General features: G+C 34.0%; 3 long non-coding RNA genes across 3 annotated transcripts; all 3 read left to right on the plus strand.

The window, feature by feature from the left end:
- Window positions 1-3530: 3530 nt before the first annotated feature.
- On the plus strand, window positions 3531-4452 carry LOC145051241 (uncharacterized). The gene is made up of 2 exons (XR_013683476.1): window positions 3531-3888; window positions 4273-4452. It is a non-coding gene; the product is annotated as an uncharacterized LOC145051241 (long non-coding RNA).
- Window positions 4453-9826: 5374 nt separating this feature from the next.
- LOC145051242 (uncharacterized) lies at window positions 9827-10893 on the plus strand. The gene is made up of 2 exons (XR_013683477.1): window positions 9827-10184; window positions 10570-10893. It is a non-coding gene; the product is annotated as an uncharacterized LOC145051242 (long non-coding RNA).
- A 5268-nt stretch (window positions 10894-16161) lies between these two features.
- LOC145051243 (uncharacterized) lies at window positions 16162-17228 on the plus strand. The gene is made up of 2 exons (XR_013683478.1): window positions 16162-16519; window positions 16905-17228. It is a non-coding gene; the product is annotated as an uncharacterized LOC145051243 (long non-coding RNA).
- Window positions 17229-18098: the final 870 nt, after the last annotated feature.

Raw genomic sequence — 18098 nt, forward strand, 5'->3', positions numbered from 1 at the left:
ACCTGACCCAACAACATTAAATCCACAGCCCGTTAAGGGATTAGCCCAATTGACCCATAATCGGCCCAAAGTTTCAACTTTAGCCCCTAATCTCCCTTGGACTCAACATAACTTCTCTGAGGGCTATAAAATACAATAATCAAAAGAAGGCGGGTTTCGAAATATACCTGCCCGATTTGGGGCGTTACATATTACTAGCCGCACGGAGGACACATATAGACGATTGCAAAGGGATACTAATTCTAAGGAGGTTCAATCTAGTGTATAGATGACCAAGCCTAACATGCAAATTAAGATGTTTTCTTAAGATGTTTGCCTTGGTTGGAGCAATGCGATTCCAAATAGTGTTGCAACTATTACTTTTTAACAAAACATCGTCGTCTATAGTTGATGATCTGTCAAAGTGTCAAAGTGGTAGACTGTTGGAAAGTGTCTCCAAGGTCATTAACTACTGTTGATATCTCTAATAATAGGAAGGTCCTCTTGAGTTGCCTTCAATACTCAAATCAAGTAGAATCAATAAAAGGGGAATTGATTTATTAGTTATTATGGTTTAATCGTTAATTGCAAACTTATTAGAAAATATTATGGGAATTAATAAATAGTTTAATTAATTAAAAGGGTTGAATAGCAATTTATCGATAGTTTATTAATCAGGAATAATATAGAACCTATGGTGGATGGTATTCCCATTAGAATTAAAAGGAATTTCATTTTGGGGATTTCTCATCCCATATGGATGGAAGGATAAAATTAATGGGTTTGAAGCGAAACAAATAAAAAACTTAAGTCTGCATGCAACCCTAGAATAAGATTTATGTTTTTCTCTAATTACATATATGACTTTCAACATCAAATAAGAAACACTAGCATACCTAGCATATTTTTAAAAATATGATTAAGGCTAAGAGAAACATACCTTGATTGTTGTTGACAAATAATAAAGACCCTTGTGTTGTTGAAGCCTTGAGAGCAAGCACCACAAATATCGTGCCTCTAATGGTTCACACCCAACACTAGCAACAAGATGAATATGGAGAGAGGAGAGTGGACGATAAGAATTTTGATTATCTGTCTAAAGATATGAGTGGGGAAAATCCTTAGGGGTGAGGGCCCTTTTATTGTTCAACAAGGATGCCTTAGATAACCCTAATCTTAATATAATAATAATATTTTAAATTGGTAATTATCCAACTCCTTATTTATAGTTATAGAAACCCTAGAATATCCTTATTGAAACCGTCCAACCTTCTCCAAGAAGGTTCTGGAGCCTCTTGTTCAATTATTGAACAATTGCACATTAGACCCTGGACTTTTAATTATTTCTTTTAATTCCAAATATAATTCCAATTAATTTATGATTAAATATTAATTAAATATTTCTATTTCTAATTAATATATTATTTTCATAATATATTAATAAATTATTTATTTCAATTTATTAATTATATAGTAAATAAACCTCTTCCTCCGAAATTCATGCTGTCCGGTTGCTAGTTATGAGGGCAACCCAAAAAGGCTATACTACAATCAGTTCAAGTATATATACAAATTATAGTTATGGGCTTAGACACTTAAATCCAACAAAAACAGTGGAAGATATCCAGAGCCATAATCCTTGCTTCTTCTTGGCTTGAAGTTTCGGGTCTTCTTTCTCCCTTTTTGTGGAGGAATTCATTTAGAGTTTAATCCCTCCTAGTTATACTTTGATTATGCACTTTTGAGTTTACTGGTTACGAACCAAGAGAGGGATTCTGGTTTTGTCCTTTTCATGTAAACAAGGTCACGAGCACGAGAGCTCAAGCGCTAAGGCATACATCCATAGGTTGCATGTACCCTTAGGTATATCGTAATTTATTTTTTGACTACCTGGTTTAACTGTATTTGATACATAGAAAACCTAACATCTAGAAGTTTTAGGCCCTAGGTGCGGATGTTACATTATCCATCCGGAGTCAAGAAGGACATACATGATGTTTCAAGTGGTTGATGATGGGATACCGAGGAAGCAAAAGACTATTGTGGGGCCATTGAAACGGCTTAACCGAGGCCCTTATATGGTTAGAATTATGTGGTTGGATGCAAGTTATAGTTCACAAAATCATAGGAAAAATGGTTGTGTTGCTGTGTGGTGAACTGTGCTTGTCCATTGCTTCGAAAACATGCATATTTTAATTGTATTAGATGTTCATTTCATGAAAAATGATTAATAGTAGAACACCCTTACAATTGTTTCATTTTTCTACCACTTTTTTTGTTCACCCTTATTGTTTGTTGAGGAACGTAGAGCATTTATAGTGAGGTATGTTGTATCGGATGAGAAGTCTAAGGTTTCTTCGTGTTAGTCACGGTGGAGTAGCATGCAAGAGATGTCTGACACAGTTGTTACATTACCCATAGTTGAGTTTGGTAAGTTGATATATCCACCATTAGTTTTTAAACTTATACCAAATTCACAAATATATTATTATCAGGTGTATGTGATACTTGCAATTATTGATAGAAAATCAATGGATATTTATCAATAAATTTAATTCTTGAGATTTAATCGTCCATAGCATGTTTGAACGTGTTGTAAAACTCACATTGAATAAAAACTGTAAAAGGAATCCAAATATACTTAAATTACAAAGTCGCAATCAATGTACCACAATGTGCTAATATAAAAACACCAGGGTGTGAGTAATCTAATAATCAAGTAATCCAATAATCAACTAAATAAACATTCGAACAAAACTTTCATAAAATTGTATACTAATCGTTAAGCTTTATTTGACTTATAGATTTTAACTCCAGGGCGTGTTAAACGATAGATACATTCACGATTTTACTTTATGTACATTATGAACATCGGTTTCTTCCCGAAATTTAAATTTAAGTTAAGTATAATTAGCAATGTATTATTTATTGTGATTTAATTTAACACGTAAATCATACTTTTAACATTTATTGAAACCATTAATTTTGTAACCAAACATTTTAATACGTTTGTGCTAATTACGCCATCTTATGTTGAAAGGCTAAACCACGAATACCGTATACTCAACCTCGAATAATTACAATGTCAAACGATGAAAGATATTCTCACTTAAACAAGAAAGAAAAATGTATCAACTGTTTTTCCAAAAAAAAGATAAGAATCAAGAGTATTTTTGCCGTTTACCAAAACAGTTATAATAATCTAACCGTACGAGGTGTTGCCCCTCCTTGAAGTCGACGGTTCTGGTTTTGTCGGAGGCATATTTGGAACTAAGAGTAGTCTACAAATGATTAAATTTACGTTAAAAAAAGTTACTCCAGTACTGTGGGCTGTGGCCATTTATATATAAGATCTCTTAAAAAATTACATATAAAAAAATCAAGTACCAATTTATTCATCAAGCAATAAAAGTGTCATTTTGCATAACCTTAGGGTTGTATTTGAAGATATGTACAATAGTAAGGGAGGTTGATGAAAATCACCAACGCTAGATCTAGAGATGAGGGTTATAGGGTTACGCCCACACATTTCTTAACCATTATATATACGATGTTCAGTTTCATTTCAATACGATTTCGCAGCCGCTGTAAATCTAGATCACAATCGTTTCTTACATATATGAAAATCATGCATTGTTTTCTTTATGTTATCGACTCATAATAATCACCAAGAGTTTTATGTGTCGATTTTTTCTTTTCCTTCATCATGCACATAGATCTAAAAATTAGTAAAGATCCGCCATATATACTTTGGTGTTTCGAAGATTATGTTGTTCGACTGTCACTCACACTATACTTTGATGTGTATTCTGTTGTCAGCCTAGTAGAATCAGATTACTATGAGTTAGGTGTTCATAACATTTCAAGAGTTGGTTTTGTAGGTTTGTCCGAGCCCCCTAGCTTGAAAAGGTAAATTTATATAACGTTTTCTTATGTAAATGTTTCGATTCCAATCAATTTTTCTGCTCAACTTTCCAATTTATGATGTATCTAGTAACGTTAATTTCATTAGTATAAAGCTGACATCTACTTCAGTTCTTATTGAATTCTGTTTGGAGATTACGGAGATCGTGTTGCAGATCTGATCTGTAGTTTTTACATGCTTAATTATTCCTTAAATATCACTAAAGATACTGATATGTGTGGATCGAGTATTAGATCTCTTTAAAGCAAAAAGATCTGCCAGAGACTTTAGTTTTAGTAATTTTAATTTTTGAATCCGAAGGTTTTTCAATAAGTTTTTTTATGTGTGGCAAACCAAAAAAGTTAATTAATGTTCATTATAATAAATAGGATGAAGTGGTTGGCTGAGACGAATCCTGAGAAGATGAGGCAAAAGACGGAAGGAGGGCTCCTTTGCTGATTAAAGTAGCGGATGTAGTTTAGTGTATTAGATAAACCGTGACAACATTAAACATGAACTTTTGTTATAACAGAGGCCAATTTGAACTTTATGTCTCGATAAATCGAGTACTTCGATCGATTAAAAAAGCCTAAGTACAAAACATTTACTGGACAATCTTATACATTCCTTTGCTGATTAAAGTAGCGGATGTAGTTTTCGTTGGTTACAGGGTGGATTAATCTTTGTTTAAACCCTGTTTTATTTTCTGTCAAGTTATTGTATGAGTATAAATATATATATGAAATGTGTATCTGTATGTGTTGGTGTATCGTTGTATGCATATGAATTTGAATACTTCATGATCCTGCAAACATATTTCACATTACTCATAATCTATTCTCATGAGATGCAAGCACACCTTTCATAAAGGAACAACATTTCAAATGTATTAACCTTTCAATACCTTCCTGTATTTGAAAATGTCGGTCCAGCCTTTGTAGATGGCAAAAAATTTCACCTCTACTGAGACATTGAATATGCTCAATAAGTCTCAAAAAAATATAAGTGGGTATTATTTATATGATTCTTTTTTAAGCCAAAGGGTGTTTTGTTTTATAAAAACAAAGCTAGTGAGAGGCTAGAGTTACAAGTAGTTGTGGCGAGCTTTGCCAGGATTGAGAGATCAGATTAACTAACAAAACTATTCATCTTTTCTAGCTATATAATACTTGGATGTCAGCTACTAACTCTTTGCTGCTCCTGAATTTCAAACGGAAGACAACCTCGTTGCCATATCTACATTATCCATAAGATTTCCAACAGAAGACAACCTTCTTCCCATATCTACATTATCCATAACAGGGCCATCAGAGCAGAGGTGGTCCAACCTCAAAAACAAATACATGATGGGCACTCTCGTAATAGGGATATCCCTCCACCAACGACACAAAGTCACATTTACGTCAATGACTTTAGGGTAGTCAAGAAATAAGTGTGACTCAGATATATTGTGTAACAACCCAAAAATTTTAAAGAAATTTAAATTGTTCAAAGAAAACAGTTTTACACAAATAAAAGTTTTTTTTTTTTTTTTTTTTTTTTTTAAACATCAACAAGTTCTAATTGCTTTCAAAATGTTTTTTTTATCAGAGTTCCCAGAATCATAAAAACGGGGATGTGTACGTCATGGCATCGCCTTTCCATTATCAACAGATGTACCTGAAACAATAAACGATAAAATGTAAGCTCGAAGGCTTAGTGAGTTACCCCCAAAATACCAACCTCTAGCATCCAAAATAAATAATAACAAACATCATGCATAATGAGCCTTCCGCCTGACTGGACCGCCTCTTACAGGCCTACAGCCTATCTGGACCTCTCCCGAGCCTTCGGCATGACTGGACAGCCTCCTACGGGCCTACAGCCTATCCGGACCTCTCGCCGGGCCTTCAGCATGACTGGACCGCCTCCTACGGGCTTACAGTCAATCCAGACCGCCCCGGGTATGTTGGCCTCAACCGCACAAATCAGGACACCGCCTCAACCCAACCCCCAAACAAACAATCATGTGTACATAGATAACATACAAACAATATCACGCATATAACAGTCAAACCAATCTAGCCATAGCAACATCCTGTAAACAGGATACCGACCTAACAGGATCTCTAAGCCTAGCATATCATCATGCTAACTACCAGGATGTAAATCAGTAAGCATATCATACGATAATCCGAATACTATCCATAAGGGCCGGCCTTGGTGCCTTAGACCCTGTTGCTAAAGTGAGAATAACTCACCTAGCGATAGTGCATAACTGAACTGAGAGTCTTCTACTGCTATGCACGACACCCTCGACTGGAAGATAAAGAATATACATTAATCAACGAGACCCTAATCTAATCTAGTATTGGCCCAATTTAATAATTGGGCCCATCACTCTATTGGGCCTACACGACCTACAAGTCCAACCTGACCCAACAACATTAAATCCACAGCCCGTTAAGGGATTAGCCCAATTGACCCATAATCGGCCCAAAGTTTCAACTTTAGCCCCTAATCTCCCTGGGACTCAACATAACTTCTCTGAGGGCTATAAAATACAATAATCAAAAGAAGGCGGGTTTCGAAATATACCTGCCCGATTTGGGGCGTTACATATTACTAGCCGCACGGAGGACACATATAGACGATTGCAAAGGGATCCTAATTCTAAGGAGGTTCAATCTAGTGTATAGATGACCAAGCCTAACATGCAAATTAAGATGTTTTCTTAAGATGTTTGCCTTGGTTGGAGCAATGCGATTCCAAATAGTGTTGCAAGTATTACTTTTTAACAAAACATCGTCGTCTATAGTTGATGACCTGTCAAAGTGGTAGACTGTTGGAAAGTGTCTCCAAGGTCATTAACTAATGTTGATATCTCTAATAATAGGAAGGTCCTCTTGAGTTGCCTTCAATACTCAAATCAAGTAGAATCAATAAAAGGGGAATTGATTTATTAGTTATTATGGTTTAATCGTTAATTGCAAACTTATTAGAAAATATTATGGGAATTAATAAATAGTTTAATTAATTAAAAGGGTTGAATAGCAATTTATCGATAGTTTATTAATCAGGAATAATATAGAACCTATGGTGGATGGTATTCCCATTAGAATTAAAAGGAATTTCATTTTGGGGATTTCTCATCCCATATGGATGGAAGGATAAAATTAATGGGTTTTAAGCGAAACAAATAAAAAACTTAAGTCTGCATGCAACCCTAGAATAAGATCTATGTTTTTCTCTAATTACATATATGACTTTCAACATCAAATAAGAAACACTAGCATACCTAGCATATTTTTGAAAATATGATTAAGGCTAAGAGAAACATACCTTGATTGTTGTTGACAAATAATAAAGACCCTTGTGTTGTTGAAGCCTTGAGAGCAAGCACCACAAATATCGTGCCTCTAATGGTTCACACCCAACACTAGCAACAAGATGAATATGGAGAGAGGAGAGTGGACGATAAGAATTTTGATTATCTGTCTAAAGATATGAGTGGGGAAAATCCTTAGGGGTGAGGGCCCTTTTATTGTTCAACAAGGATGCCCTAGATAACCCTAATCTTAATATAATAATAATATTTTAAATTGGTAATTATCCAACTCCTTATTTATAGTTATAGAAACCCTAGAATATCCTTATTGAAACCGTCCAACCTTCTCCAAGAAGGTTCTGGAGCCTCTTGTTCAACTATTGAACAATTGCACATTAGACCCTGGACTTTTAATTATTTCTTTTAATTCCAAATATAATTCCAATTAATTTATGATTAAATATTAATTAAATATTTCTATTTCTAATTAATATATTATTTTCATAATATATTAATAAATTATTTATTTCAATTTATTAATTATATAGTAAATAAACCTCTTCCTCCGAAATTCATGCTGTCCGATTGCTAGTTATGAGGGCAACCCAAAAAGACTATACTACAATCAGTTCAAGTATATATACAAATTATAGTTATGGGCTTAGACACTTAAATCCAACAAAAACAGTGGAAGATATCCAGAGCCATAATCCTTGCTTCTTCTTGGCTTGAAGTTTCGGGTCTTCTTTCTCCCTTTTGTGGAGGAATTCATTTAGAGTTTAATCCCTCCTAGTTATACTTTGATTATGCACTTTTGAGTTTACTGGTTACGAACCAAGAGAGGGATTCTGGTTTTGTCCTTTTCATGTAAACAAGGTCACGAGCACGAGAGCTCAAGCGCTAAGGCATACATCCATAGGTTGCATGTACCCTTAGGTATATCGTAATTTATTTTTTGACTACATGCTTTAAGTGTATTTGATACATAGAAAACCTAACATCTAGAAGTTTTAGGCCCTAGGTGCGGATGTTACATTATCCATCCGGAGTCAAGAAGGACATACATGATGTTTCAAGTGGTTGATGATGGGATACCGAGGAAGCAAAAGACTATTATGGGGCCATTGAAACGGCTTAACCGAGGCCCTTATATGGTTAGAATTATGTGGTTGGATGCAAGTTATAGTTCACAAAATCATAGGAAAAATGGTTGTGTTGCTGTGTTGTGAAATATGCTTGTCCATTGCTTCGAAAACATGCATATTTTAATTGTATTAGATGTTCATTTCATGAAAAATGATTAATAGTAGAACACCCTTACAATTGTTTCATTTTTCTACCACTTTTTTTGTTCACCCTTATTGTTTGTTGAGGAACGTAGAGCATTTATAGTGAGGTATGTTGTATCAGATGAGAAGTCTAGGGTTTCTTCGTGTTAGTCACGGTGGAGTAGCATGCAAGAGATGTCTGACACAGTTGTTACATTACCCATAGTTGAGTTTGGTAAGTTGATATATCCACCATTAGTTTTTAAACTTATACCAAATTCACAAATATATTATTATCAGGTGTATGTGATTCTTGCAATTATTGATAGAAAATCAATGGATATTTATCATCAACAAATTTAATTCTTGAGATTTAATCGTCCATAGCATGTTTGAACGTGTTGTAAAACTCATATTGAATAAAAATTGTAAAAGGAATCCAAATATACTTAAATTACAAAGTCAGTAATCAATGTACCACAATGTGCTAATATAAAAACACCAGGGTGTGAGTAATCTTGTGAGTAATCTAATAATCAAGTAATCCAACAATCAACTAAATAAACATTCGAACAAAACTTTCATAAAATTGTATACTTATCGTTAAGCTTTATTTGACTTCTAGATTTTAACTCCAGGGCGTGTTAAACGATAAATACATGCACGATTTTACTTTATGTACATTATGAACATCGGTTTCTTCCCGAAATTTAAATTTAAGTTAAATATAATTAGCAGTGTATTATTTATTGTGATTTCATTTAACACGTAAATCATACTTTTAACATTTATTGAAACCATTAATTTTGTAACCAAACGTTTTAATACGTTTGTGCTAATTACGCCATCTTATGTTGAAAGGCTAAACCATGAATACCGTATACTCAACCTCGAATAATTACAATGTCAAACGAGGAAAGATATTCTCACTTAAACAAGAAAGAAAAATGTATCAACTGTTTTTCCAAAAAAAAAAAACTAAGAGTATTTTTGCCATTTACCAAAACAGTTATAATAATCTAACCGTATCAGGTGTTGCCCGTCCTTGAAGTCGACGGTTGTGGTTTTGTCGGAGGCATATTTGGAACTAAGAGTAGTCTTCAAATGATTAAATTTACGTTAAAAAAAGTTACTCCAGTACTGTGGGCTGTGGCCATTTATACATAAGATCTCTTAAAAAATTACATATAAAAAAATCAAGTACCAATTTATTCATCAAGCAATAAAAGTGTCATTTTGCGTAAACTTAGGGTTCTATTTGAAGATATGTACAATAGTAGGGGAGGTTGATGAAAATCACCAACGCTAGATCTAGAGATGAGGGTTATAGGGTTACGCCCACACATTTCTTAACCATTATATATACGATGTTCAGTTTCATTTCAATACGATTTCGCAGCCGCTGTAAATCTAGATCACAATCGTTTCTTACATATATGAAAATCATGCATTGTTTTCTTTATGTTATCGACTCATAATAATCACCAAGAGTTTTATGTGTCGATTTTTTCTTTTCCTTCATCATGCACATAGATCTAAAAATTAGTAAAGATCCGCCATATATACTTTGGTGTTTCGAAGATTATGTTGTTCGACTGTCACTCACACTATACTTTGATGTGTATTCTGTTGTCAGCCTAGTAGAATCAGATTACTATGAGTTAGGTGTTCATAACATTTCAAGAGTTGGTTTTGTAGGTTTGTCCGAGGCCCCTAGCTTGAAAAGGTAAATTTATATAACGTTTTCTTATGTAAATGTTTCGATTCCAATCAATTTTTCTGCTCCACTTTCCAATTTATGCTGTATCTAGTAACGTTAATTTCATTAGTATAAAGCTGACATCTACTTCAATTCTTATTGAATTCTGTGTGGAGATTATGGAGATCGTGTTGCAGATCTGATCTGTAGTTCTTTACATGCTTAATTATTCCTTAAATATCACTAAAGATACTGATATGTGTGGATCGAGTATTAGATCTCTTTAAAGCAAAAAGATCTGCCAGAGACTTTAGTTTTAGTAATTTTAATTTTTGAATCCGAAGGTTTTTCAATAAGTTTTTTTATGTGTGGCAAACCAAAAAACTTAATTAATGTTCATTATAATAAATAGGATGAAGTGGTTGGCTGAGACGAATCCTGAGAAGATGAGGCAAAAGACGGAAGGAGGGCTCCTTTGCTGATTAAAGTAGCGGATGTAGTTTAGTGTATTAGATAAACCGTGACAACATTAAACATGAACTTTTGTTATAACAGAGGCCAATTTGAACTTTATGTCTTGATAAATCGAGTACTTCGATCGATTAAAAAAGACTAAGTACAAAACATTTACTGGACAATCTTATACATTCCTTTGCTGATTAAAGTAGAGGATGTAGTTTTCGTTGGTTACAGGGTGGATTAATCTTTGTTTAAACCCTGTTTTATTTTCTGTCAAGTTATTGTATGAGTATATATATATATATATATATATATATATATATATATATATATATATATATATATATATATATATATGAAATGTGTATCTGTATGTGTTGGTGTATCGTTGTATGCATATGAATTTGAATACTTCATGATCCTGCAAACATATTTCACATTACGCATAATCTATTCTCATGAGATGCAAGCACACCTTTCATAAAGGAACAACATTTCAAATGTATTTTAACCTTTCAATACCTTCCTGTATTTGAAAATGTCGGTCCAGCCTTTGTAGATGGCAAAAAATTTCACCTCTACTGAGACATTGAATATGCTCAATAAGTCTCAAAAAAATATAAGTGGGTATTATTTATATGATTCTTTTTTAAGCCAAAGGGTGTTTTGTTTTATAAAAACAAAGCTAGTGAGAGGCTAGAGTTACAAGTAGTTGTGGCGAGCTTTGCCAGGATTGAGAGATTAGATTAACTAACAAAACTATTCATCTTTTCTAGCTATATAATACTTGGATGTCACCTACTAACTCTTTGCTGCTCCTGAATTTCAAACGGAAGACAACCTCGTTGCCATATCTACATTATCCATAAGATTTCCAACAGAAGACAACCTTCTTCCCATATCTACATTATCCATAACAGGGCCATCAGAGCAGAGGTGGTCCAACCTCAAAAACAAATACATGATGGGCACTCTCGTAATAGGGATATCCCTCCACCAACGACACAAAGTCACATTTACGTCAATGACTTTAGGGTAGTCAAGAAATAAGTGTGACTCAGATATATTGTGTAACAACCCAAAAATTTTAAAGAAATTTAAATTGTTCAAAGAAAACAGTTTTACACAAATAAAAGTTTTTTTTTTTTTTTTTTTTTAAACATCAACAAGTTCTAATTGCTTTCAAAATGTTTTTTTTATCAGAGTTCCCAGAATCATAAAAACGGGGATGTGTACGTCATGGCATCGCCTTTCCATTATCAACAGATGTACCTGAAACAATAAACGATAAAATGTAAGCTCGAAGGCTTAGTGAGTTACCCCCAAAATACCAACCTCTAGCATCCAAAATAAATAATAACAAACATCATGCATAATGAGCCTTCCGCCTGACTGGACCGCCTCTTACAGGCCTACAGCCTATCTGGACCTCTCCCGAGCCTTCGGCATGACTGGACAGCCTCCTACGGGCCTACAGCCTATCCGGACCTCTCGCCGGGCCTTCAGCATGACTGGACCGCCTCCTACGGGCTTACAGTCAATCCAGACCGCCCCGGGTATGTTGGCCTCAACCGCACAAATCAGGACACCGCCTCAACCCAACCCCCAAACAAACAATCATGTGTACATAGATAACATACAAACAATATCACGCATACAACAGTCAAACCATTCTAGCCATAGCAACATCCTGTAAACAAGATACCGACCTAACAGGATCTCTAAGCCTAGCATATCATCATGCTAACTACCAGGATGTAAATCAGTAAGCATATCATACGATAATCCGAATACTATCCATAAGGGTCGGCCTTGGTGCCTTAGACCCTGTTGCTAAAGTGAGAATAACTCACCTAGCGATAGTGCATAACTGAACTGAGAGTCTTCTACTGCTATGCACGACACCCTCGACTGGAAGATAAAGAATATACATTAATCAACGACACCCTAATCTAATCTATTATTGGCCCAATTTAATAATTGGGCCCATCACTCTATTGGGCCTACACGACCTATAAGTCCAACCTGACCCAACAACATTAAATCCACAGCCCGTTAAGGGATTAGCCCAATTGACCCATAATCGGCCCAAAGTTTCAACTTTAGCCCCTAATCTCCCTGGGACTCAACATAACTTCTCTGAGGGCTATAAAATACAATAATCAAAAGAAGGCGGGTTTCGAAATATACCTGCCCGATTTGGGGCGTTACATATTACTAGCCGCACGGAGGACACATATAGACGATTGCAAAGGGATCCTAATTCTAAGGAGGTTCAATCTAGTGTATAGATGACCAAGCCTAACATGCAAATTAAGATGTTTTCTTAAGATGTTTGCCTTGGTTGGAGCAATGCGATTCCAAATAGTGTTGCAAGTATTACTTTTTAACAAAACATCGTCGTCTATAGTTGATGACCTGTCAAAGTGGTAGACTGTTGGAAAGTGTCTCCAAGGTCATTAACTACTGTTGATATCTCTAATAATAGGAAGGTCCTCTTGAGTTGCCTTCAATACTCAAATCAAGTAGAATCAATAAAAGGGGAATTGATTTATTAGTTATTATGGTTTAATCGTTAATTGCAAACTTATTAGAAAATATTATGGGAATTAATAAATAGTTTAATTAATTAAAAGGGTTGAATAGCAATTTATCGATAGTTTATTAATCAGGAATAATATAGAACCTATGGTGGATGGTATTCCCATTAGAATTAAAAGGAATTTCATTTTGGGGATTTCTCATCCCATATGGATGGAAGGATAAAATTAATGGGTTTTAAGCGAAACAAATAAAAAACTTAAGTCTGCATGCAACCCTAGAATAAGATCTATGTTTTTCTCTAATTACATATATGACTTTCAACATCAAATAAGAAACACTAGCATACCTAGCATATTTTTGAAAATATGATTAAGGCTAAGAGAAACATACCTTGATTGTTGTTGACAAATAATAAAGACCCTTGTGTTGTTGAAGCCTTGAGAGCAAGCACCACAAATATCGTGCCTCTAATGGTTCACACCCAACACTAGCAACAAGATGAATATGGAGAGAGGAGAGTGGACGATAAGAATTTTGATTATCTGTCTAAAGATATGAGTGGGGAAAATCCTTAGGGGTGAGGGCCCTTTTATTGTTCAACAAGGATGCCCTAGATAACCCTAATCTTAATATAATAATAATATTTTAAATTGGTAATTATCCAACTCCTTATTTATAGTTATAGAAACCCTAGAATATCCTTATTGAAACCGTCCAACCTTCTCCAAGAAGGTTCTGGAGCCTCTTGTTCAACTATTGAACAATTGCACATTAGACCCTGGACTTTTAATTATTTCTTTTAATTCCAAATATAATTCCAATTAATTTATGATTAAATATTAATTAAATATTTCTATTTCTAATTAATATATTATTTTCATAATATATTAATAAATTATTTATTTCAATTTATTAATTATATAGTAAATAAACCTCTTCCTCCGAAATTCATGCTGTCCGGTTGCTAGTTATGAGGGCAACCCAAAAAGACTATACTACAATCAGTTCAAGTATATATACAAATTATAGTTATGGGCTTAGACACTTAAATCCAACAAAAACAGTGGAAGATATCCAGAGCCATAATCCTTGCTTCTTCTTGGCTTGAAGTTTCGGGTCTTCTTTCTCCCTTTTGTGGAGGAATTCATTTAGAGTTTAATCCCTCCTAGTTATACTTTGATTATGCACTTTTGAGTTTACTGGTTACGAACCAAGAGAGGGATTCTGGTTTTGTCCTTTTCATGTAAACAAGGTCACGAGCACGAGAGCTCAAGCGCTAAGGCATACATCCATAGGTTGCATGTACCCTTAGGTATATCGTAATTTATTTTTTGACTACCTGGTTTAAGTGTATTTGATACATAGAAAAGCTAACATCTAGAAGTTTTAGCCCCTAGGTGCGGATGTTACATTATCCATCCGGAGTCAAGAAGGACATACATGATGTTTCAAGTGGTTGATGATGGGATACCGAGGAAGCAAAAGACTATTGTGGGGCCATTGAAACGGCTTAACCGAGGCCCTTATATGGTTAGAATTATGTGGTTGGATGCAAGTTATAGTTCACAAAATCATAGGAAAAATGGTTGTGTTGCTGTGTTGTGAAATATGCTTGTCCATTGCTTCGAAAACATGCATATTTTAATTGTATTAGATGTTCATTTCATGAAAAATGATTAATAGTAGAACACCCTTACAATTGTTTCATTTTTCTACCACTTTTTTTGTTCACCCTTATTGTTTGTTGAGGAACGTAGAGCATTTATAGTGAGGTATGTTGTATCGGATGAGAAGTCTAGGGTTTCTTTGTGTTAGTCACGGTGGAGTAGCATGCAAGAGATGTCTGACACAGTTGTTACATTACCCATAGTTGAGTTTGGTAAGTTGATATATCCACCATTAGTTTTTAAACTTATACCAAATTCACAAATATATTATAATCAGGTGTATGTGATTCTTGCAATTATTGATAGAAAATCAATGGATATTTATCATCAACAAATTTAATTCTTGAGATTTAATCGTCCATAGCATGTTTGAACGTGTTGTAAAACTCATATTGAATAAAAATTGTAAAAGGAATCCAAATATACTTAAATTACAAAGTCAGTAATCAATGTACCACAATGTGCTAATATAAAAACACCAGGGTGTGAGTAATCTAATAATCAAGTAATCCAACAATCAACTAAATAAACATTCGAACAAAACTTTCATAAAATTGTATACTTATCGTTAAGCTTTATTTGACTTCTAGATTTTAACTCCAGGGCGTGTTAAACGATAAATACATGCACGATTTTACTTTATGTACATTATGAACATCGGTTTCTTCCCGAAATTTAAATTTAAGTTAAATATAATTAGCAGTGTATTATTTATTGTGATTTCATTTAACACGTAAATCATACTTTTAACATTTATTGAAACCATGAATTTTGTAACCAAACGTTTTAATACGTTTGTGCTAATTACGCCATCTTATGTTGAAAGGCTAAACCATGAATACCGTATACTCAACCTCGAATAATTACAATGTCAAACGAGGAAAGATATTCTCACTTAAACAAGAAAGAAAAATGTATCAACTGTTTTTCCAAAAAAAAAAAAACTAAGAGTATTTTTGCCATTTACCAAAACAGTTATAATAATCTAACCGTATCAGGTGTTGCCCCTCTTTGAAGTCGACGGTTGTGGTTTTGTCGGAGGCATATTTGGAACTAAGAGTAGTCTACAAATGCTTAAATTTACGTTAAAAAAAGTTACTCCAGTACTGTGGGCTGTGGCCATTTATACATAAGATCTCTTAAAAAATTACATATAAAAAAATCAAGTACCAATTTATTCATCAAGCAATAAAAGTGTCATTTTGCGTAACCTTAGGGTTCTATTTGAAGATATGTACAATAGTAGGGGAGGTTGATGAAAATCACCAACGCTAGATCTAGAGATGAGGGTTATAGGGTTACGCCCACACATTTCTTAACCATTATATATACGATGTTCAGTTTCATTTCAATACGATTTCGCAGCCGCTGTAAATCTAGATCACAATCGTTTCTTACATATATGAAAATCATGCATTGTTTTCTTTATGTTATCGACTCATAATAATCACCAAGAGTTTTATGTGTCGATTTTTTCTTTTCCTTCATCATGCACATAGATCTAAAAATTAGTAAAGATCCGCCATATATACTTTGGTGTTTCGAAGATTATGTTGTTCGACTGTCACTCACACTATACTTTGATGTGTATTCTGTTGTCAGCCTAGTAGAATCAGATTACTATGAGTTAGGTGTTCATAACATTTCAAGAGTTGGTTTTGTAGGTTTGTCCGAGGCCCCTAGCTTGAAAAGGTAAATTTATATAACGTTTTCTTATGTAAATGTTTCGATTCCAATCAATTTTTCTGCTCCACTTTCCAATTTATGCTGTATCTAGTAACGTTAATTTCATTAGTATAAAGCTGACATCTACTTCAATTCTTATTGAATTCTGTGTGGAGATTATGGAGATCGTGTTGCAGATCTGATCTGTAGTTCTTTACATGCTTAATTATTCCTTAAATATCACTAAAGATACTGATATGTGTGGATCGAGTATTAGATCTCTTTAAAGCAAAAAGATCTGCCAGAGACTTTAGTTTTAGTAATTTTAATTTTTGAATCCGAAGGTTTTTCAATAAGTTTTTTTATGTGTGGCAAACCAAAAAAGTTAATTAATGTTCATTATAATAAATAGGATGAAGTGGTTGGCTTAGACGAATCCTGAGAAGATGAGGCAAAAGACGGAAGGAGGGCTCCTTTGCTGATTAAAGTAGCGGATGTAGTTTAGTGTATTAGATAAACCGTGACAACATTAAACATGAACTTTTGTTATAACAGAGGCCAATTTGAACTTTATGTCTCGATAAATCGAGTACTTCGATCGATTAAAAAAGCCTAAGTACAAAACATTTACTGGACAATCTTATACATTCCTTTGCTGATTAAAGTAGAGGATGTAGTTTTCGTTGGTTACAGGGTGGATTAATCTTTGTTTAAACCCTGTTTTATTTTCTGTCAAGTTATTGTATGAGTATATATATATATATATATATATATATATATATATATATATATATATATATATATATATATATATATGAAATGTGTATCTGTATGTGTTCGTGTATCGTTGTATGCATATGAATTTGAATACTTCATGATCCTGCAAACATATTTCACATTACTCATAATCTATTCTCATGAGATGCAAGCACACCTTTCATAAAGGAACAACATTTCAAATGTATTAACCTTTCAATACCTTCCTGTATTTGAAAATGTCGGTGCAGCCTTTGTAGATGGCAAAAAATTTCACATCTACTGAGACATTGAATATGCTCAATAAGTCTCAAAAAAATATAAGTGGGTATTATTTATATGATTCTTTTTTAAGCCAAAGGGTGTTTTGTTTTATAAAAACAAAGCTAGTGAGAGGCTAGAGTTAAAAGTAGTTGTGGCGAGCTTTGCCAGGATTGAGAGATCATATTAACTAACAAAACTATTCATCTTTTCTAGCTATATAATACTTGGATGTCAGCTACTAACTCTTTGCTGCTCCTGAATTTCAAACGGAAGACAACCTCGTTGCCATATCTACATTATCCATAAGATTTCCAACAGAAGACAACCTTCTTCCCATATCTACATTATCCATAACAGGGCCATCAGAGCAGAGGTGGTCCAACCTCAAAAACAAATACATGATGGGCACTCTCGTAATAGGGATATCCCTCCACCAACGACACAAAGTCACATTTACCTCAATGACTTTAGGGTAGTCAAGAAATAAGTGTGACTCAGATATATTGTGTAACAACCCAAAAATTTTAAAGAAATTTAAACTTTTCAAAGAAAACAGTTTTACACAAATAAAAGTTTTTTTTTTTTT

The sequence above is a fragment of the Lactuca serriola genome, chromosome 5 (assembly GCF_051521515.1).
Source record: "Lactuca serriola cultivar US96UC23 chromosome 5, Lser_US96UC23_V15, whole genome shotgun sequence".
Classification (NCBI taxonomy): domain Eukaryota; kingdom Viridiplantae; phylum Streptophyta; class Magnoliopsida; order Asterales; family Asteraceae; genus Lactuca; species Lactuca serriola.